The sequence below is a fragment of the Lutra lutra genome, chromosome 2 (genome assembly GCF_902655055.1).
Source record: "Lutra lutra chromosome 2, mLutLut1.2, whole genome shotgun sequence".
Taxonomy (NCBI): Eukaryota; Metazoa; Chordata; class Mammalia; order Carnivora; family Mustelidae; genus Lutra; species Lutra lutra.
In genome coordinates, this window is record NC_062279.1 from 105,408,351 (window position 1) to 105,431,467 (window position 23,117).

Consider the following 23,117-nt stretch of genomic DNA (forward strand, 5'->3'; position numbering starts at 1 on the left):
GGTTCTTTGAAAGAATAACTGATAACCCCTGGCAGACTTATCATAACTCATATATATATGAGTTATGAGTAGAACAGAGCCTCACACTTGATTTTGAGTCTATTCTGGTGTCTTAGAAGAAACTACCTCCCAAAATTTTAAAGAAAGAAAAACTTCTATATATGCAAAAATAAGTGTAAACACAATGAAGGGATGGAATATGTCTGTAATGAGGAAAATTTAAAAAATTCTAAAAGTGAAATTGATAAGCAGTTGGTAGAAAGAAGACAAAAATATAGGAAAGAATGTGATCAGGCTGGAGATGAGAACAAAGTCATCTGCTAAATTTAGGTTCTTTTTTGATCTATTAGAAAAAATTGTAACCCAAATTTTTAAAGAAAAAAACTCTATGTGTATACAAAAAATGGTTAAATACAAAGAAAGGCTAAAATATGACTATAACAATGAAAATTTTAAAATGTTTTTTAAAAATGGTATTGATAAGATAAAATAGTTGAAAAATGTTAAAAGAGGAAAGATGAAGAGTTAAAAAAATAAAATATTTTTTAAAAATTTAACTTTGAGGGGGCGCCTGGGTGGCTCAGTGGGTTAAGCCGCTGCCTTCGGCTCAGGTCATGATCTCAGGGTCCTGGGATCGAGTCCCACATCGGGCTCTCTGCTCAGCAGGAAGCCTGCTTCCCTCTCTCTCTCTCTCTCTGCCTTCCTCTCCGTCTACTTGTGATCTCTCTCTGCCAAATAAATAAATAAAATCTCTAAAAAAAAAAAATTTAACTTTGAAAGACAAGTATCATGGTTAAAAAGCCATGAATTCTATGTGTTGTTTTCCTGTAGCTGTGGAGTTCCACGGTTCTCATTGATCATTGAACTTGGTCTTGCCTGGATGTTCTTGCTGATCTTCTGGAGATGGGCCTGTTATAGTGATTCTCAAATGTCTTTGCCCGAGGCGGAATTGCACTGCCCTTGCCAGGGGCCGGGCTAAGTAATCTGCTTGATTCACTCTGTTTGGGTTTGCTCTTGGTAGTTTTTTTTTTTTTTCCATGAACACTTTCTGTACAGTTTTGGAGGATGGAAATGAAAATGGCAGCTTTCCAATCTCCTGCCCAGAGATGTTGAGAGCTCAGGGCCCCACTCCTCAGTGTGCCCTCAGAGAAAAGCCGTTAATCACTCTCATTTCCCTGGTCTCTGGCCGCATTCTGTGCTCACCTGTCCTGTGACGGGGTGTTTCTATCTCTGGTGCACTGCCCTGTTTTGAGTCTCCAAACCCATCAGATTCCTGCCATGTGCTCCTGCTCTGCTCCTCTCAGAGGAGGAAGGTGAATCTCTCTGGATCTCTCACTTGTGGGGTCCCTGCTCAAAGGGCAGTGGTCTGAGTGCCTCAGATCATGGTTTAAGGTAGCACTGAGCTGAGAGCACTCTCCTTGGCCCTGTCTCTGTAGCTGGCTTCCCCACCCTAATACCTGGCAGCTTTGCTGCACTCAGACACCCCCAGTCTTTCTGTGACCCAGTGGGTCCTGAGACCACACTGTCTCTGTGAGAGCTCCACCCCCACTTAGCCTCTGGAGTGATGTCCGTCCATGGAGCAGACTTCTAAAAGTTCTGATTTTTTGCTCAGCTGCTCCATCACTTGCCAGGAGACAGCCCCTCCCCCCACGGTCTATCTTCCCATTGCTTGGGATTCACTTATCTTCATGTTCTACCTTCTAGAAAGTGGTCGATTTTTCTGTTTTAAGAATTGCTGCTTTTCTTCTCTTCTATTTCCTGTTGAGTTTGTAGGTGTTCAGAATGGTTTGATAACTATCTAGCTGAACTCCTGGACCTAATGATATTTCAGTCTCCTACTTCTCTGCCATCTAGCTTCCTCCTAATTTTTAATTTTAAAATTTACATATAATGTACAATTTTGGGGGGTAAAGCTCTGTGATTCATTAGTCTTACACAATTTACAGCACTCACCATAGTACATACCCTCGATCCTGATAATTCTTAGAGTTCCCCAGTTTTTCTAATATTCTCCCAAGGTTGAGAAAGCTGCTCTAGTGTAGCCATAGACTTTTGTTATTATTGATTAACAACCACCTCCTCAGCTGGTGAGGCTTGGTTTCCTAAGTAGAACTGCACTGTTTCTTACTCTGTGTCTTGGGGTACATATCTATTTCATGAATTTGTCAAATCTCTGCTGGTGACTCAAAATCACTGCAATCCTGTCTCTTATCTGAGGTCTTGAATGGCATCACCAAATGCTTATTGGACATTTTTATTTAAATGTTTCCCCTCAAACCTCCCATATCATTCCCACAGCATTAGCAGTCCCTCCTGTGAAAGTCTGCAATCATCTTTGACCTTATCTCCTCCTCCCAAATTCCTTTCCTTTCCTTCTGATTGCTTCCTTTAAATATAACTCTTCAGACTTTCCTACCTGGAGTCTGTACCTTTACCCAAGGCTCTCACCAGCTGGCATGGTTATTTGTAACAGCTTTCTAGCCTTCCCAAATGTAGGCCTTCTGACCTTTGATGTATCCTCTGTATGCTTAGCAGATGAATTTCAGCATTGCTTTAATTTCATTCCCACTTGCCATTGATTCCTATTTTATTTATTTATTTATTTTTTTGTCATGTCAAAGGTCTGGATAATTTGACCTAAGACTTTCCACCTAACATTGTTTAATGCCGTTCTTTTTTTCTGGGAAGTCTGTCATGTATGCTACACAGCATGCTTTGATTAATTCAGTGTTTCCCAAAGTTGATGCTTCTCACTGATGGCGCTTGAAATGATTTTGGGTGGTATATGAATACACTTCAAGAGTGTTTAGTTATATATTTAAGTTTAATGTAAACCAGAAAAATGCACATGTACTTCAAATCTATGATTTGACAGATTTTTATGACTTAGACTGAGACTAAAGTAAATATTCAAGTTTTTTAAAGGATCAATTTAAATAAAATGTTAAATATGTAATATGGGAAAAACTGAAGGTAATACATGAATAGCTGACATCCATAAAAATAGTGATTTATGTTATTTTCACTTTCTGGAATATGGTGGAACAGATTCTACCCATTCCTTCAGGCCTAATTTAACTTCAGAAATCTTCATAAAGTCAACCATGGCAAACCTGCTGGAAATATATAGAAGGATAAAGAAAAACAAAAACCATTGGTTTTGACCCAGAACTCTATTAATGTCTGAATGCAAAGTTTTCTTGAACAGGGAGCTGATGTGATAGCTCCAGATGGCCTACTCTTTTGAGTGGCAAAGGGACAAAAAAAAAAAAGAAAAAAGCTAGAATCAGTACTAAAGGTAAGACCCAGTTGAGCATGCAGGCAACTCCTAAAAAATTGACAAATGCATACTGAGAAACACCAGAACTGTAGTCTTGTCATACATTTTGTCTTCTTGTGCACCACCTCTTTTCCCTCTTCTATAGAAATCCTGCCCTGGTGTGCATTCCAAATGGAGACCAGAGACCAGGAACTAGTCTTGGGAGGGAAGGGTGTGAGGCACAGATATGGGAGGTGAGAAAACATGCTGTGGGCTGCTGCAGCTTGTCTGGTTCCTTTATGCTTGAAAAACCAGTCCTAGAGTACCTTGGGGAAGAAGCCCAAGGTGGCAATTAATGCTATTCATCCTCCCCCATGCCACAAATAGAGGCTTTTCCCATGGTTGAATCATGGTTAAATCATAGGATGTTTGTTTTTCTTTTCCTATACTTTCTCCCTCAGGGATCTCCTACACTCCTACGTCTGCCATGAATGTGACTAGATGGGAGTCCAGTAATCATGGCATCTTTGAGGTATCCCTTCCTCTCCCCCGGAACTAAATCATTCAACTGTGAAACCAGTTTTTCACAATAATTTTTTAGTGGTTTCACTCTTTATCAAACGAGGAAGAAATTCAAGTGAAGTTGAGTGTGTGTGTGTGCGTGCAGGTATGTAGTAAAAACTGAACTATGGGTTGGGTGTCAGGTTTTAATTTTAGATCTGCCTTTAACAAGCTGGGTGTGTGCAACTCATTTCCTCATCAGTAACATGAAGTGTGGGATTAGAACACCTCAAGTTTGCTCCCAGATCAATCACAGTGAAGAATGCTTTTCTCTTAAGTTTTATTAGAGTATTTCCCTGTACTTTCTTAAATCTTCTGTGGTCTCACTGCCATATACACTGGAATCAAATTTATCAACTCATGTAAAAACTCACTTAAGAGGCAGGTGGTTAGGCTTAATCCAACTGCTGACAGCATTCTGGATATTGAGGGGAGAAAAGTAACTAGTTTTATCAGCTCCTGGTTTGAATAAGAAGTCGTGAGTGTTCTGAGAAGTTGGAACTAGGAGATGAAATGATGTTTTGAAACCTGAAGGTAGGCTGCTTGATAACCAAAACAAGGATATCAAACTTGGTTAGGAATAATAGTCCTCCACAGATGGTCTTTGAGAAATCTAAATACAACCAATTGGACATTTTTGGTGATCTGAAGAAATATGGCAGTTTATTCTTCTGCTTCAGGGAAAACTTTATATCTTAACATGTGAAGCTCCACCTCCTGCTAAATTCTTCTGGTGTTTGAGAGCTCATAATGTTATACATTATACATCCAACTGTTCCATTTCTAGAGAGTGCTGACATACTTTAAATGTGTATGGTGTTTTCTAGGGAGTTGAAGAACACTCTGATTATATACTACTGGTGTGTGTGTGTGTGTGTGTGTGTGTGTGTGTGTGTGTGTGTGTGTGTTAAAGTTTGCAAGTCTTCATTTTCATAGGAAAGTTTGGCATTTAACAAAAGCATACTCTGGATGGTTTTTCTGCTTATGCACCTGATGGGTTAGAATTATGCTGAGAGATTTTAATGTGTCACTTTTAATTTTTTCCTATATTTTCTGTTTTGGCATGAGAGGTACTCTCTAGTAACTCCTTATTCTTGGGAACCTGAATGTTGCAAGAGCGCTAAGAATGATCATTCCTAACAGATCTCTTTACAACAGGCTATTCCTGCCCTCATGCCGAGACCACCCATCATTTTCCCAGGAACGTGACTCAAAAGGCTTCAACAATAAATAACACTGTCTAACAGTCTGGCTCAAAAGAAGTGCTCTATCTCCTGTATCATATCCTTCTTCCAAGGAAGATTTTTAATGAAAAATACTTAGGAAGAAAAATTCGTGTAAGTCCAGGGTGATCATTTTTCTTTTCAAGATGTTCAGTACTTCCACAAATGAGCATCACAAAATCTTTGTTTTACTCTATTTCAAGAACAGCAATAATAATGTGTATCATTTGTTGGGCAGACAGTGAGCCCTAGGAATTTGCTGTACTAACTCATACAGTCCTCCTAACAAGCCCACTGGATCTGATTCTTGTTTAGCAGATGATGAAATGACTCCAACAGGTTAATTACCCTGTCCAAGTTCACACAGCTAATAAACTCTTGCCTTCTTCCTTAACAAAGTTTACAACCTTATTATACTACTTGGATTTTCTTAAAGAATTCCTTTTTTTGCCCATTTGCAAGGAATTTTATAATTGTTTAAAGAACAGATATCTGCTTTCAAGTTCTCATTAAAAATGATTTTTTTTAATTCACTCAGAACACAATTAGAACAGGCCATAAACATGCATTTATAATTTACAAAAACAGTGGATAGGTTTGTAGTAATAAGTTAGGTTCTGGTATGATCATCTCTTTGCTATTGGGAAGAACTTTTGAAATTTCATCAAAACATGTCGTGTGGGGATTCCCTCTGCCACTGCCCTTAGGGGAACTACTGGAACTCTTTTAGTGATGGGACATGCAGAACTTTTCAGGCAGACTTTTCCATTTTTAGACAGCTTGAATGATTAGTTATAACACTTCACATTTATATCCTCTTTGCCATTGATCTGTTACTGAGCTCTTTAATACATCTTGTTTCGTTTATGAAAGCTTGTTCTTATTTTGAGTCCAAGTCTCTTCTTATTAACTGCAGCTCCTAGGAACGATGGAAACTTTTTCTGTATAGAATGTGAATGAGGAGGTAGGCTTTGTTGGAGTGAATAATTTCTAATTTAGTATTCCTAATGTATCTTTTTGCAAAGATGGACCTATTCCTCCAGGATCTCACAATAATGAATATTTGCCTTCCTCTTGTATGAAGCCCCTCTGAAGCTACAAGGTCAAAAGCTTTGCAAGAGTTCTGTGTACCCTCCTTTTCTTCCCCATCACAGACATGTTAAAAACAGCAACACAGAAGACAAGAGTGTTTCTGACCAACAGCAACAACTTGAACACTTTAGCAATAGTAGGTTGGCCTACAAATAGAGAATTTTAAAGTAAATCCTTGGTAGCTAAGATTGTTGGTTTAGTTTTAGAAATTGAAATTTTGACGTACTTACTTAATGTCAAAACACTCAAAAGAACCTTGTATTACATACCTTTAATTGTACTTTTTGTACTCTTTAAAAATGAGTTCTGAGGGCTTGGTAATTGGAAAAAAAAACTTAACCTCATTTTTTTTTCCCCTTCTGATTTAGAAAGGGGCCATATTTTTCTAACTTGAGATCTTTGTGTAAATGTGAGATGTATCCTTATTTTTTCTGCTTTTCTCATTCTTGTGTGTAAGGCTTAAGTGTGTAAAGGGGAGTGTGCAATCAGATACAGTTCAGAAAATGCATGTGCAAGATTCAAATGGATAAAATCATGTGATTTCGCTAGGCTTGGTTCTAATTACTGCATGATTCCAGTCTGTGGAGCATGGTTGTTATGTCCCTCAGTTAAGATAGAATCAACCACACTGTTGGTGCAGCTCTCCAATCAACTTTATGTCACCATAATTGTTATTTGATAGATGGATATTACCTTTGTAGGGAAGTATGCTCCAAGATCAGAATTTAAAATTTGAAATCTATCTGATCTTTTATTTTGTCAGAGGAGATTAGACTAGTCTGACAGGACTTTATTCAACCATGCTGGTTTCTTTTGAGAATCTCCTTGAAGTGTTTCCCTATTGATATATTTTCCTACTTATTTTTCTCCTTCAGAAATGTCAGTGATCTAATACTGATGGATATTCCTTTCTCTATAAGGGAGATGAGAAGTTGATCCATTCTTTCTGTTTCCATCTCCTTTCTCTACTAGTTCTGTTCTCTCCAAAATGGTAGCCAGTGTCCTGTCTCTGAGAGGCAATTTTAAAAGTTACACCAGGAATCAAAACACTTTGAGTGCATATTTTTATGTAGTGAATTTATGTGATAACCACAATTTGAGTGTATGTCCTGGATTTCAATCCTCAAGTCTGAGTTAAGTGATGTTGTCCCCATTTTACAACTAAAAGACTGATGATCAGAGTGGTTAAGTAACCTATCCAGTGTTGTTAGTAAACAACACAGCTGGACTAAAGTAGTGGAACTATAAACATACAATGGTGGTGAGGTGGTTGGGTAGAAGTTAATACGAGGGTCTGTACAAAAAATTGGCCATATCTAATCTGAACCATACTGGGGAGTTGGGGACATGTTATTTATTGTCAGTTAACTGAATATTGGGGATGAGGCTTATAGTTATTCTTGTATAGCTCTAAAGGGAAGAAAAAAATAGGCACATTTTTGTTCGAATATAATAGAAAATCTACCTTTAGGAAAAATAATTCTACCCTTACCCTTTTCCACCCATAAGACACCCACACATCTGAGGTTTCTCAAGAAGGTTTGATCTTTTAGGATTGTGTTAAGATGGATTTGTGGGACCATCTCAAATACTTCTTTCCTAAAAGTGTTCAAATAGACACAGAACCAATTTTCAATGATGTTACAGATTTCTTAGCATTGGATGCTACAGATACTACAAAGAATAAGACCGGCATAGTCCTTCCCTTCCAGAGGTTATATTGAGCATAATGTTTGGCAGAGCTAGAAAGTATAAAAGGTAGGAAAGGAGTGAATCTACTCAGAAGTTGCTCTATGTCAGAGGGGAAAGAGATGGGATGCTTCTGAACAGTGGCTGGGATGTGGCAGTTTGGTCCAGGTTGGTCCTGGGGCATAGTGGTGAAAGATATGCCATCCAAGCTCATAAAGAGCCTCTAGTCCAGGTGGGTGAGCGATACTTTAAAGAGTGTTGATTGGTTCTGCCTTGGGAGCTGACCCTTTTCTTTCTTTTTTCTTTATTTTATTTATTTATTGTATTTATTGTATTTATTTATTTATTTACCATTTCTATGTGGTGATCTCATTGTAGATCTCATTGTAGATCTCAATAGATTGGTCTATTTCTCTAGAAATGGAGACCTCAGGCCTGAGATGCACACAATGTGGCTGTTCTTAGGTCAGCACTTCATTCATTCTTGCATTTTCTGTGAAAATAATAAATCAGTCTTTCAACAAATCCTTCCAAAACTGTAACAACTGGGTAAGAGTGTCAATGTTTACATTATTATTCAGAAGATATAATAAATGCATGTATAATAAATGTGACACTTATTTAGTTCATATATTTGCATTAGAAATAAACCTATTTTTTAAAACTATGGTGACCAAAGTGTAATTTGACCTCTTTTAAACATTTTCTATCTCTTATACCCGGACTTAAGTATTTCCAATTTTAATTTATAGTGCTCTGGGATGTGAGACAAATGTCCAATGGAGCACAAAAGCAGTAAATTTCCCTTTATTATTGTTGTTATTTATTATTGAGACATGCTTCATTAAATAGTTCCTGTCTCATTACTGAAACAACTTAATATGGTTTTGCACGATTAATGGTTTTCATCAGCATTTATCATGGAATTGTTTTTCACCTAAGACATGGGGTTTGTTTTCTAAATGGTGTCTATGCTAGGAATAGAGATCTTATTACCAAGAAAGTGCATAGTAAGTTTTAGGAGGAAACTAACTTAAATCAATCAATAGAACAGTCTCTATAGAGCATTACATGAAAATTATAATAATTTACTGCCTACTTTTTTATTTAGGAGGTTAAATATCTACTTTTTTCTCTGCTACTGACCAAGCAGAGAGAAAGGACACTTAGGTTTTGGCTTGCAGTAATTAAAATGGGCATTTCTGTGTAGAAAAGAGAAGTGAGCTGAGAGGCAGGAGATGCATGGTCTAGCTGAGCAGGGCCATTTCTATGGCCCTCTGTTGCCTCATCTGTAAAATGAAAGGAGGGCTGGTATTTTTCTCTAATTTTGCTTCAAGTTCTGAAGCAAATGGTTCTCACATTCTCTACTTGCCACCGCAAGACATCTTTGGTGTTAATTAAGGAAAGATGGCACTCATAGTTTCAGCTTATGAAGAAAACTTGAGAAGGAGGTATGGTATGATAGAAAGAGAACCCAACCAGGAACTGGAGAATTTGGGTCTCAGTTTTAACTCTGTCTACAACTAGCTTTGTGACTGGGAGTGAGATCCTTACTCCAGTAGTCCATATAGTTGTTTTCAGTTCTAAGATTCTGGGAGTTCAACAGGGAAGTCCAAGTCAGAATGAAGGCATACACCTATACCTGATGTTATGAGGAAGTGAACTTGGGACTGAGGGAGACAGATTTGTTAAGTTCTTTTTTCTTTAATACAGGCTAGGTGTTAAACATTTTAGAGCTTTTTAGATTACCTTTGGCAGGACTTTGTTGAAGTTTGAAGAGGTAGAGGATCATTGTTTCTATCCCACAAATCCCGAGTTTGGACCTGAATGAGAAATAGGTAAAGCCAGATCAGGATCAAATGATAGACTCACAAGGCCAGATTTTGGTGTATTTCTTAGATATTCCCTTAGTAGTGGAAAATTTGACTGTTTCTATTTTCCTGTAAGTATAGGCTTTGGGGTGTTGTGCCAGAATTCTCTAAAGAAGATGTACTTTGATTTCCCGCCTCACATCTGCTGAACTATAGTAGATGACATGGAGGGAGATGGTTCTTTAAGAAAGAATTTGGGACCCTGACCTATGAATATACACCACAAAAAATTTAAGCTCTGGAGAAGAAGGCCAGTGTCAGTGAAAGGAGGGAAGAAGCCAGTAAAAGTTCCTGGGGCTGCTGGTCTGAAAAGGATGTGGGTCTGCATTTGGAATCCCATGAGGAGTGTTGTTAGTCTACCCCTTTTTGGGGACCTCCAAAATATTTTTCTCCAGGACTGGGCTGTTCTCTATCATCCTACAGAAAGTTCTCTATTCTCTGTAGACCTGAAAGATTGAAGGTAGAAGGACTGAGCCATGCTTACACAGCTCCTTGTTCTAATCTACCCCATCAGCTGTGTCTTTCTTTCTTGTCTGGGGAACACAGAAGGGAATGTGGAGAAGCTGGAGGAAGTGTTATTCTAGAAGCTCTTTCTTAGAAACAGGAGATTAGGGTATTGGTAATTTTCTCTAACTACAGCTTTATCTTTCTACTTGTGTTGGCAATATTTATTAAAAATTCTTTTCCCCCCACTAAAAAAGATTTTAACACTAAAGCTGAATATATACAAAGAAAAACTGCTGTTTATAAACAATTGTACATTGATTAGTTTGAAACCTTTCTTCCCTGCTCTTGGCCTTGATCTAGTATGAACACATGAATTCTTGCCTAAGAATTCCATATAAGTATTCTGGCCTTTTTCCAAAGGACCCTTGCGGGGATGAGTTAATATAAGCTTTACTCACGGAGGTCAAGGAAGTTTTTAGATGTCTTGAGATCGTATTGAGAGTTTCTTGGGAGGAACTAACTTAATACATTGTTAATCACTTTTGCCCTGTTTTTTTTCTCCACCAAAGCTTGGGGCTATAATATCTGGTTTTATATCCAATCATGCTAGATTAGCTTGCTTGAGTGTAGCAGAAGTCCTGGTAGCTTTGATGAGACTGGTGAAAATATTGATACCTTGATGTAGAGGTGACTTGGATATAGTTTAACCTAGAAAAAAGGGCAGCTCTCATCCTCCTATATGCTATTTTACCTGTCTTTGTAAATATACTTTATGAATAAACTTCCAGACTTTGTTGTCTTCCTCCCCCTATATTATTTCAGAAACAATGGAATCAGATTTTTGTCAGAGCTGGGCAAGAATACTGAGAGAGATTTGTGGCCAGGAGGTGGTGAAGACAATGGAACAGAAGGGTATCTAGAAATGTCCAGCTGAAACTGAGAAAATGGAGTAAAATTTAAAAAAACAACTAGGATTTATGATAACAGACTGATAACAGACTGCCAGTTGAAGTATTAAACCTAAGGCTATTGCTTTTTTTGTTTTTTAAACATATAATGTATTATTTGCTTCTGGGGTACAGGTATGTGAATCATCAGTCTTACACAATTCACAGCACTCACCATAGCACATACCCTCTCCAAAGCCTATAACCCAGCCATCCTCTCCCTCCCCGCAACCCTCCAGCAACCCTCAGTTTGTTTTGTGAGATTAAGAGTCTCTTATGGTTTGTCTCCCTCCCCAGTCCCATCTTGTTTTATATTTTTCCCTCCCTACCCTCCCCAAGACCTCCTGATTTGCCTCTCAAATTCCTCAAATCAGAGAGTTCATATGATAATTTTCTTTCTCTGATTGATTTATTTTGCCCAGCATAATACCCTCTAGTTCCATCTATGTTGTTGCAAATGACAAGATTTCAGGGTTTTTTCTTTTTTCTGGCTGCATAGTATTCCATTATATATATATGTGTGTGTATAAAATCACATCTTCTTTATCCATTCATCTGTTGTTGGACATCTAGGTTCTTTCCATAGTTTGGCTATTGTGGGCATTGCTGCTATAAACATTGGGGTGCAGGTGCCTCTTCGGATCACTACATTTATATCTTTAGGGTAAATACCCAGTAGAGCACTTGCTGGGTCATAGGGTAGCTCTATTTTCAACTTTTTGAGGAACCTCCATGTTGTTTTCCAGAGTGGTCGCACCAGCTTGCATTCCCAACAACAGTGTAGGAGAGTTCTCCTTTCATCCTCGCCAGAATCTGTGGTTTCCCGACATGTTAATTTTAGCCATCCTGACTGGTGTGAGGTGGTATCTCATTGTGGTTTTGATTTGTATTTTCCTGATGCCAAGTGATGTTGATGTTGAGTACTTTTTCATGTGTCTGTTCGCCATCTGGATGCCTTCTTTGCAGAAATGTCTGTTTGTCTTCTGCCCATATCTTGATTGGATTATTTGTTCTTTGGTTGTGGAGTATCATAAGTTTGTTATAGATTTTGGATACTAGTCCTTTATCTGATATGTCATTTGCAAATATCTTCTCCCATGTGTCAGTTGTCTTCTGGTTTTGTTGACTGTTTCCTTGGCTGTGCAAAAGCTTTTCATCCTGATGAAGTCCCAATAGTTCATTTTGCCCTTACTTCCATTGCCTTTGGTGATGTTTCTAGGAAGAAGTTGCCGTGGCTGAGGTTGAAGAGGTTGCTGCCTGTGTTCTCCTCAAGGATTTTGATGGATTCCTTTCTCACACTGAGGTCCTTCATCCATTTTGAGTCTATTTTTGTGTGTGGTGTAAGGAAATGGCCCAGTTTCATTCTTCTGCATGTGGCTGTCCCAATTTTCCCAACAGCATTTGTTGAAGAGATTGTCTTTTTTCCATTGGACATTCTTTCCTGCTTTGTTGAAGATTAGTTGACCGTAGAGCTGAGGGTCTAATTTCTGGCTCTGTATTCTGTTGCATTGATCCATGTGTCTGTTTTTGTGCCCGTACCATACTGTCTTGATGATGACAGCTTTGTAATCGAGCTTGAAGTTCGGGTCGGGGATGCCACCAACCTTGGTTTTCTTTTTCAACATTCCTCTTGCTATTCGGGGTCTTTTCTGGTTCCACATAAATTTTAGGATTATTTGTTCCATTTCCTTGGACAACATTGATGGTATTTTGATAGGGATTGTGTTAAATGTGTAAATTGCTTTAGGTAGCATAGGCATTTTCACAATATTTGTTCTTCCAATCCATGAGCATGGAACGTTTTTCCATTTCTTTGTGTCTTCCTCCATTTCTTTCATGAGTACTTTCTAGTTTTCTGAGTACGGAGTCTTTGCCTCTTTGGTTAGGTTTACTCCTAGGTATCCTATGGTTTTGGGTGCAATTGTAAATGGGATTGACTCCTTAATTTCTTTTTCTTCTGTCTTGATGTTGGTGTATAGAAATGCAACTGATTTCTGTGCATTGATTTTATATCCTGACACTTTGCTGAATTCCTGTATGAGTTCTAGCAGTTTTGGGGTGGACTCCTTTGGGTTTTCCACACAAAGTATCCTATCATCTGCAAAGAGTGAGAGTTTGACTTCTTCTTTGCCAATTCAGATGCCTTTTATTTCTTTTTGTAGTCTGATTGCTGAGGCTAGGACTTCTAGAACTGTGTTGAATAGCAGTGGTGATAGTTGCCATCCCTGCCGTGTTCCTGACCTTAGAGGGAAAGCTCTCAGCTTCTCCCCATTGAGAATGATATTTGCCATGTGTTTTCCATAGATGGCTTTGATGATATTGACATGTGTACCCTCTATCCCTACACTGTGAAGAGTTTTGATCAAGAAAGGATGCTGTACTTTGTCAAATGCCTTTTAAACACCTATTGAGAGTGCCATATGGTTCTTATTCTTTCTTTTGTTAATGTATTGTATCACAATGATTGACTTGTGGATGCTGACCCAACCTTGCAGCCCAGGAATAAATCCCACTTGGTGGTGGTGAATAATCCTTTTTATGTACTGTTGGTTCCTATTGGCTAGTGTTTTGGTGAGAATTTTTGCATCCATGTTCATCAAGGATATTGCTCTGTAAATGATGGTGTCTTTGTCTGGTTTGGGGATGAAGGTAATGCTGGTCTCATAAAATGAGTTTGGGAGTTGTCCTTCCATTTCTTTTTTTTTTTTTTTTTGGAATAGTTTCAGGAGAATAGGAATTAATTCTTCTTTAAATGTTTGTTAGAATTCCCCTGGGAAGCCGTCTGGCCCTGGGCTCTTGTTTGTTGGGAGATTCTTGATGACTGCTTCCATATCTTTACTGGTTATGGGCCTGTTCAGGTTTCCTATTTCTTCCTGGTTCATTTTTGGTAGTTCATAGGTCTCTAGGAATCATCCATTTCTTCCAGATTGCTCATAATGTGTTCTTATAATTGTTTGTATGTCTTTGGTGTTGGTTGTGATCTCTTCTCTTTCGTTCATGATTTTATTTATTTGGGTCCTTTTTATTTTCTTTTTGATAAGTCTGGCCAGGGGTTTATCAATCTTATTAATTCTTTCAAAGAACCAGCACCTATTTTCGTTGATTTGTTCAACTGGTTATGTTTTTTGTTTTTTTGTTTTTTTGGGTTTTTTTGTTGTTGTTGTTGTTGTTTCCATTTCATTGATTTCTGCTCTGATATTTATTATTGCTCTTCTCCTGCTGGGTGTAGGCTTTCTTTGCTGTTCTTTCTCCAGCTCCTTTAGGTGTAGGGTTAGGTTGTGTATTTGAGACCTTTCTTGTTTCTTGAGAAAGGCTTGTACCGCTATGTATTTTCCTCTCAGGACTGCCTTTGCTGTGTCCCTCAGATTTTGAGCAGTTGTGTTTTCATTTTCATTTGTTTCCATGAATTTTTTTCAACTCTTCTTTAATTTCTTGGTTGACCCTTTCGTTCTTTAGTAGGACACTCTTTAGTCTCCGTGTATTTGAATTCTTTCCAAATTTCCTCTTGTGACGGAGTTCTAGTTTCAGAGCATTGAGGTCTAAAAATATGCAGGGAATGACCCCAATCTTTTGGTACTGGTTGAGACCTGATTTATGACCCAGGATGTGATCTGTTCTGGAGAATGTTCCATGTGCACTAGAAAAGAATGTGTATTCTGTTGCTTTGGGATGGAATGTTCTGAGTATATCTGTGATGTCTGTCTGGCCCAGTGTGTCATTTAAGGCCTTTATTTCCTTGTTGATCTTTTGCTTAGATGATCTGTCCATTTCAGCGAAGGGAGTGTTAAAGTCCCCTACCATTATTGAATTATTTTCAATGTGTTTCTTTGATTTTGTTATTAATTGGTTTATGTAGTTGGCTGCTCCCATGTTAGGGGAATAGATATTTAAAATTGTTAGATCTTCTTGTTGGGCAGACCCTTTGAGTATGATATAGTGTCCTTCCTCATCTCTTATTATAGTCTTTGGCTTAAAATCTAATTTATCTGATATAAAGATTGTCACCCACCTTTCTTTTGATGTCCATTAGCATGGTAAATGGTTTTCAATCTCCTCACTTTAAATCTGGAGGTGTCTTTGGGTCTAAAATGAGTTTCTTGTAGGCAGCATTTTGATGAGTTTTGTTTTTTTATATATTCTGATATCCTGTGTCTTTTGATTGGGGCATTTAGCCCATTTTCATTCAGGGTAACTATTGAGAGAGAGAAATTTAGTGCCATTGTATTGCCTGTAAGGTGACTGTTACTGTATATTGTCTCTGCTCCTTTCTGGTCTCTTACTTTTAGGCTCTCTCTTTGCTTAGTGGACCCCTTTCAATATTTCCTATAGAGCTAGCTTGGGGTTTTCAAATTCTTTTTGTTTGTCCTGGAAGCTTTTTATCTCTCCTTCTATTTTCAATGACAGCTTAGCTGGATATAGCATTCTTGGCTGCATATTTTTCCTGTTTAGTGCCCTGAATATATCATGCCAGTTCTTTCTGACCTATCGGGTCTCTGTGGATAGGTTTGCTGTCCATCTAATATTTTTTTTAAAGATTTTATTTATTTATTTGTCAGAGAGAGAGAGAGAGAGCGAGCACAGGCAGACAGAGTGGCAGGCAGAGGCAGAGGGAGAAGCAGGCTCCCTACAGAACAAGGAGCCCGATGCGGGACTCGATCCCAGGACGCTGGGATCATGACCTGAGCCAAAGGCAGCGGCTTAACCAACTGAGCCACCCAGGCGTCCCCCATCTAATATTTCTACCATTGTATGTTACCAACCTCTTGTCCTGAGCTGCTTTCAGGATTTTCTCTTTGTCACTGAGACTTATAAGTTTTACTCTTAGATGATGGGGTGTGGACCAATTTTTTTCTGGGGGGGGGCGGTTCTCTGTACCTCCTGGATTTTGAAGCTTGTTCCCTTCACCAAATTAGGGAATTTCTCTGCTGCTATTTGTTTCAATATACCTTCTGCCCCTCTCTCTCTTTCTTCTTCTTCTGGGATCCCAATTATTCTAATATTGTTTCATCTTCTGGTGTCACTTACCTCTCGAATTCTCCCCCTTGTGGTCCAGTAGTTTTTTTGTCTCTCTTTCATCACCTTCTTTATTCTGCATCTTTTGGTCTTCTCTATCACTAATTCTCTCTTCTGCCTCATTTATCCTAGCAGTAAGAGCCTCCATTTTTTATTGCACCTCATTGATAGCTTTTTCTAAATTTCACCTTAGTTAGATATTAGTTCTTTTATTTCTGCAGAAAGGGCTTTTATTTCTCCTGACAGTGTTTCTCTAATATATTCTATGCCTTTTTTGAGCCCAGCTAGCACCTTGAGAATCATCATTCTGAACTCTATATCTGACATATTACCAATGTCTGTATTGATTAGGTCCCTAGCCTTGGCACTGCCTCTTGTTTTGTTTTTGCTGTGAGTTCTTCCACCTTGTCATTTTATCCAGATAAGAATATATGAATGAGCAAATAAAATATTAAAAGGAAGGCAAAGACCCCAGAAAAATGTGTGCTAACCAAATCAGAAGAGATCCCAAATTGTCAGAAGAAAGGAGATAAAACATTCAAAAAAATTTTTTTAATTATATATATATACACATACACATATATGTATGTATATATTAGACTGGTGAATAGAACAGAGCCTCCCACTTGATTTTGGGTGTATTTTGGTCTCTTAGAAGAAACTACCTCCCAAAATTTTAAAGAAAGGAAGAAAAACTTATATATACACAAAAATAAGGGTAAACACAATGAAGGGATAGAATATGACTATAAAGATGAAAATTTTTTTTAAGATTTTTTATCTATTTATTCGACAGACAGAGATCACAAGTAGGCAGAGAGGCAGGAAGAGAGAGGGGGGAAGCAGGCTCCTGGCTAAGCAGAGAGCCCAATGCGGGGCTCAATCCCAGCACCCTGGGATCATGACCTGAGCTGAAAACAGAGGCTTTAACCCACTGAGCCACCCAGGCGCCCCAAGATGAAAATTTTTTTAAAAAATTCTTTAAAAGGATTTGATAAGTTGGTTGGGAAAAGAAAGAAAAAGTGGAGAGAATTTTCTCAGGCTGGAGACTAGAACAAAGCCGTGTGCTAGGTTTGTAAATTTTGATCTATTAAAAGAAGTTGTATCCCAAAAATTTTTAGAAGAAAAAACCCTATATGTATGCAAAAAATAAAATTAGATACAATGAAGGGTAAAATAGGACTATAATAATGAAGGTTCAAATAGATTTCTTTTTAAGAAAGGTGTTAAGATAAACAAATTAAAAAATGTTAAAAGAGGAAAGAGTAAAAGTTTAAAAATTAGAATAAGAAAAAAAATCAAAAATAAAATTTAAAAAATTTAATTAACTTTGCAAGTCTAAAGAATCATGGAGAGAAAGCCATGAATACCATGCTTTGCTTTCCTATCCTCTGGAATTCCACTGTTCTCCTTGATCAGTAAGCCTGGTCTTGGATGGATAGTCTTGCTCATCTTCTGAGGACAGGGGCCTATTGTGGTGATTCTCAAGTGTTTTTGCCCGAGGCAGAATTGCATGACCCTTGCCAGTTGATTGTGCTAAGTAATCTGCTGAGGTTTGCTCTTGGGAGCTTTTGTTCCCAGAATACTTTCCATAGAGCTCTGGAGAATGGGAGTGAAAATGGTGCCTCCCAATCTCTGGCCCAGAGGAGCTAACAGCTCAGAACCCAACTCCTTAGTGTGCCCTTGGAGAAAAGCACTCAATCACTCCCATCTCCCCGGTCTCCAGCCACACTCCAAGCTCACCCAGCCTGTGACCAAGCATTTCTGTCTCTGGCACACAGCCCTGTTTGGAGTTTCCAAATCCAGCAGATCCTGCTGCTCTGCTCTTCCAGTGGCTCTTCCAGCTCTGCCACTTGTAGGGTCCCTACTCAAAGAACAATGGTCTGATTGTGCCAGAGATCACAGTTAAGGTAACCCGGAGCTGAGAGCTCACTCATCAGTTCCATCTCTGTAGCTGGCTTCCCCACTCTGATACGTGTGAGCTTTGCTACACTCAGACACCCCTGATCCTTCATTGACCCTTCAGGACCTGAGACCACACTGTCCCCAAGAGGGTTCCGCCCCCAATTAGCCTCTGGAGCAATGTCCCTCTGCGGAGCAGACTTTTAAAAGTTCTGATTGTGTGCTCTGCTATGCCACCACTTGCCTTGAGCTGGCCCTTCCCCCATGGTCTATCTTCCTGTCACTTCAGATTCACTTCTCCACACATCCTGTTTTCAGAAAGTGGTCAATTTTCTGTTTCTAGAATTGCTGCTCTTCTAATCTTTGATCTCCTGTTGGATTTATAGTTGTTGGGAATGGTTTGATAACTAACTGAACTCCTGCAACCCGACATCATCTCAGCCTACTATTCCTCTGCCATCTTGACTCCTCCTCCGCATTCCTCTTGGGATTTTTCATACTGAAGTCCCATTCTGGATTCATTGCTGATGGGCTCTGTGAATAACCACAAGTTTTTCCCTCCAGGTGCTGAAGCCATGCCATATGACGTACTTGTATGCTTATAAATTGTTTCTTTTTATAGACATTAGAGGACATTAAAGTTCCTTTAACTCACTATAAGAGTAGCCTAGACATGGCAAGAGAAAAAAGATATAGAACCAAACTCTACATAAAATTCACTAAAGAAAATATAATACCAGTTGTCAAATACTTAAGTCTTAGAGTATTTATCTTATTTGAAGATTTCAGAACATTTTTATGATGATTTTTATAGCAAATGATACTTTTAAGTGCTTTTTTTCTCCCCGGAGTATTTCTAAAATTATCATTGGGGTACCCTTACAAAATTGACAAAACCAGGCCATATTCTCTAGAAACATGTCCTTTAAGATTTTAAGACTGGTTTTCATTTGACTGGGGGAGGGTAACTAGTATTGTTATCATTTCATCAGGAAACAAAATTCACACTACATTTTAAATGTAGAAAGGGATTTGGCAGGATGAATAAAAGAATGAAAGTTTCTCCAAGCAGGAGCCAAGCCTTCACAATCTCCAACAGCAGCTCTCACTGTTTGACTACTCTGTGGGCAGAACAGAAGCCTGTGGGATGGCAATGGGTCAGAGCTGCTTAACAAAGAGAGTGAAGACAACCAAAGTTGAAATAGGAGCCAAAAGTAAAGATAAAGGAGGAGAAGTAGCATATTGAGGTGAGGAAAGTAATAGTTGTCAAAATGATGAAGTTACAGAGTCAAGAGTTAGAAGCAATGAGAAGTAATAAAGGATGATTTACAGAGGAGGTAGAGAAATTCACAGAAAATTGCTAGAATAGAGCAGAACAATCAAGGGCACAGTAGCTAAAAATCCCAGCTTCCCAGGAGAAGAATTTTTAGTATAGATGTTTTCTAATATTGGCTTGATATGAAATTAAGAAATGTTTTACTTTCAGGAATCCTGGCTAAGTGAGCCAAATAGAAGGTCATGTGTCAAGAGAAAAGCAGGATTTCTCAACTTTGGCAGGATATTGGAATCATCTGTAGAACTTTAAAAAAGTGGTTTAAATTGTGTTTCATTTCATTTATTGTTTTTAAACTCTAAGTAAAACAAACAAAAACCAAAGAACAAAAAACAAGATCCACAAAACAGTAATACTTTCTTTTCAAGTTTAAAGCTTAACAAGGAGTCATTACTGAAGCTATGGAAAATTACTTTTCTAGTTTTATTGAATTTTTCTTGAGGGTTTGAACCTTAAGACATCCTCCTTCCCTTGCAACTTCCTTGTAATTTTCATTTTGAATGTTTTATGATGTCACACTGAACTGCTTCTTCAGTATTTCTATACTGAGTCAACAGTTTGATTCCCTATTCAAACGATGTCCCCACTGAGAAAGACATACTAATTTCAAGATCTGCATGGCTAAACAGTGTCAAGTTCAAATTCCCCACCACTATCAACAGATTGTGGAAAAGAGAAAAATACTGATTAAAATACTAAAATGAAATTACTGGTTGCTGGAAAAAGCATGACTTTCAGAGAAAAATAAGATGCTTTACATGAAAATATTCCTGTTAAAACATATTTTTAAGAAAATTACACCTTTGTTGCCATAGGACTTGATGGTCTAGAATTCACATTTTTTTCCTGAACCAAATTTAAATATCAAAGTTTTCTTTGCAGTTCTAAGATTGAGATAATCTTAAAATATTCCAGCTTTCAAAAAAAAGGTGGGGAGGACAAAAGACCAGGAATTCTACTTTTTATATTTAAGTATATTTTTAAAGATTCTCCTTTTGATACTTGTAAAACACTCCCATGTGTCCAACTATAATTTCTGATTAGTTGATATTGAATGTTGACTGAAAGTTTAAAATAAGTACATTTCAACACTGTAGTGTCACAAAAAGGGGAACTATTATAGAATTGAGGTGTAAAAATAGCAAAAAAAAAAATTTTTCAGCTTAATGAATGTGAAACATGTAACTGTTTTCTATATCACTAAGTTTTGCCAAACTGTCTTGCCGTCACTTTGCACTACATAGATTGGTGGCTTGTGTATCTTTGGTGACTTTAAAAAAAAAAACTCACAAAGATTTGATCAATTTCATTCAGTGGAGTGTTTTCCTTTATCCCCCAAGGATGAGCTCTCCCCTTCTCACAAGAATTTGATCATGACACATCTCTTGGATTTTGTTTGTGTTTTTATCTTTGATTGGGTTATTACAGTATTTCTCTAAACCCAACTATCCTTCCTTCAAGTAGCACATCTTCCATGATAGTTTTCCAAACACTGGGCTCACCTTTCCCCTCTTACTAGAATCATGAAACCACAGCCAGTGAAAAACAAAAGTGAATAAGACGCTTCACTGGTGTATTAGATATAGTTATTCTCTTATAATAATCATCATGGCAATCAGATTTAATGACAACTCAAATGCGGTCTAGGAGTTAGTACCTTGGGAATTAAAAGGGGATTCACATTTACTGTGCATTGACTATGTGCAGGTACTTTCTACATGTCTTAATCTCCACACCTCTCCACTAGATACCATGCCTGAAAGGATATCTTTACATTGTGCCTCATTGAGCACTCCTTCATGAACCTGGAGTAGACCTTGATCTGCTGCAGGAAAGAAAGGGTAGATATACCCTAAATCATGGTCATTGGCAAACTTCATCAAAACTCACTTGGTCACTATAGGATCATACCATGTAGCAAAACAGTTACTAGAAATTATTATAGCATAAGCATGTCTGTACAGCACAATTCTTAGAATCAGACTTTGCCAGTCCTACAGATATGTTTTCTAGGTCAAAAGTAAATTTAAACCATCTGCTTTAAAATCCTTTCAGATTAAAATATCATATGTCCTACTCCATACTTGTTCCTTGTACAAATCTGTAAGAGTTAACAGATACAGGACAGCTAATGGATATGCAAACCATTCACACTCTAGGAATCTAGTGCATATCCCTGAATCTTACACACTAGAAAGTTGTATATTCAGTCCTTACAACCTCTGACATTAAATTTACATTTTATTGTATAGTCCTTAACTTCTCAAAACACCCTTAAGAAACCATCCTTGAAAGCCATTCTCATAATTGCTATAACGTGTTAAGGTTGATAAGTCTAATACTCTGTGCACCAGTCATAAAAAGCTCCAATGTGATTCAAGATTGGAAGACATTCCTTCTGAGGAAGTAGTTCCTTATCCCCTACATTCCTCTTTCTAGTTGGGAAACTGGACATCCTTGGAATAAGCTTAAAGCTGAATCAAAGAAACCATACACTTATTTTTGCAGAGAGATTTTTTTTTCCTTGGCCTCAATTTTCTACTTACATTTAGCCAAGTTGTTTAAAGTCACCCGGAATTAAAAATTCTCTTATATCATTAGGACAGAGGAGTCTGAAAATATGTAAATTTAATAAATAAAGGCTAAGCACTTACCAGGATATGTAATTGAAGTAACTGTATATGTTTGACAATTTTATGAAAGTAAACATTCTAAAATGTAAACCTAGGTCACTCCTTGATTACAAGTCCTTCCATATCTGTCACAGGTTTCAGAATAAAGTCAAAGTTCTTAGGTGTCCAAGTTCCTACAGATATTGGATGCACACACTTCCTGTCAGCCCTTAGTTCCTGCCATCTAAAAAATGTTCTACCTCCTGCAGTTTGTTTTGGGTCTTTTGGAATGTCAGATCCAGTGGTAGTCAAAGAAATGGCCAGAGAAGGAGAAAGACTCAAAGAACTTAAGAAAACTGAACAAAGAGATGAGAAAGGAGGTGGGCAGTGGGGTGTTGGGGGGAGGCAGGGAGAAGAGAGAGATGAAGGTTGGTGCCAAGAAAAAACTGGAGAATGAGAGACGCAAGGCCAGTCTTGAGGTGTTCGAAAGTAAGATGGGATCAGGAGGGAGACAAACCATAAGAGACTCTTAATCTCACAGAACAAACTGAGGGTTGCAGGGGGTAGGGATAGGGTGTCTGGGTTATGGACATTGGGGAGGGTATGTGCTATGGTGAGTACTATGAAACGTGTAAGCCTGGTGATTTCCAGACCTGTACCCCAGGGCAAATAATACATTATATGTTAATAATAAAAAAATAATAAAAATAAAGTTGAACACCCTGTAAAAAAAGAATTCAGATTGGGGACAGATGAGGATTTTAGTGTTCTTCTCAGAAACACAAGTAGAAATCAGAACTACTTGATGCCCTTCTGTGATTAGACTGAGCTTTCTTACATGCCACTCCATAAAGAAACTGGGCTGTGTGGGACTCTGGGTTCTGTTCACACTAGATGTAAAACACATTAACCTTCTATTAATTTGACCACTAGGACTTCCCGTGACTCCAGCACCACACTCACCCTGGCTCCAAGAGTTGCCTGCAATTTATAGAACCCATGTTTTTCTCACATCAGAGTCTCTGAACTTCTAAAACATTGCTCTATCTAGAGCATTCACTGTCACCCCTCTTTTAAACTAGGCTAAAGCCTGTAGCTTCCTCAAAATCAGTTTAAATATTCATCCTACAGGAAGCCTTCCTTCCCACCCCATCTCAAATCAGAAATG

General features: G+C 38.1%; 1 long non-coding RNA gene across 1 annotated transcript; it reads left to right on the plus strand.

The window, feature by feature from the left end:
* The first annotated feature begins 3,146 nt into the window (after window positions 1–3,146).
* LOC125093242 (uncharacterized) lies at window positions 3,147–22,656 on the plus strand. The gene is made up of 3 exons (XR_007125183.1): window positions 3,147–3,157; window positions 13,294–13,298; window positions 22,523–22,656. It is a non-coding gene; the product is annotated as an uncharacterized LOC125093242 (long non-coding RNA).
* The last annotated feature ends 461 nt before the right edge of the window (window positions 22,657–23,117 follow it).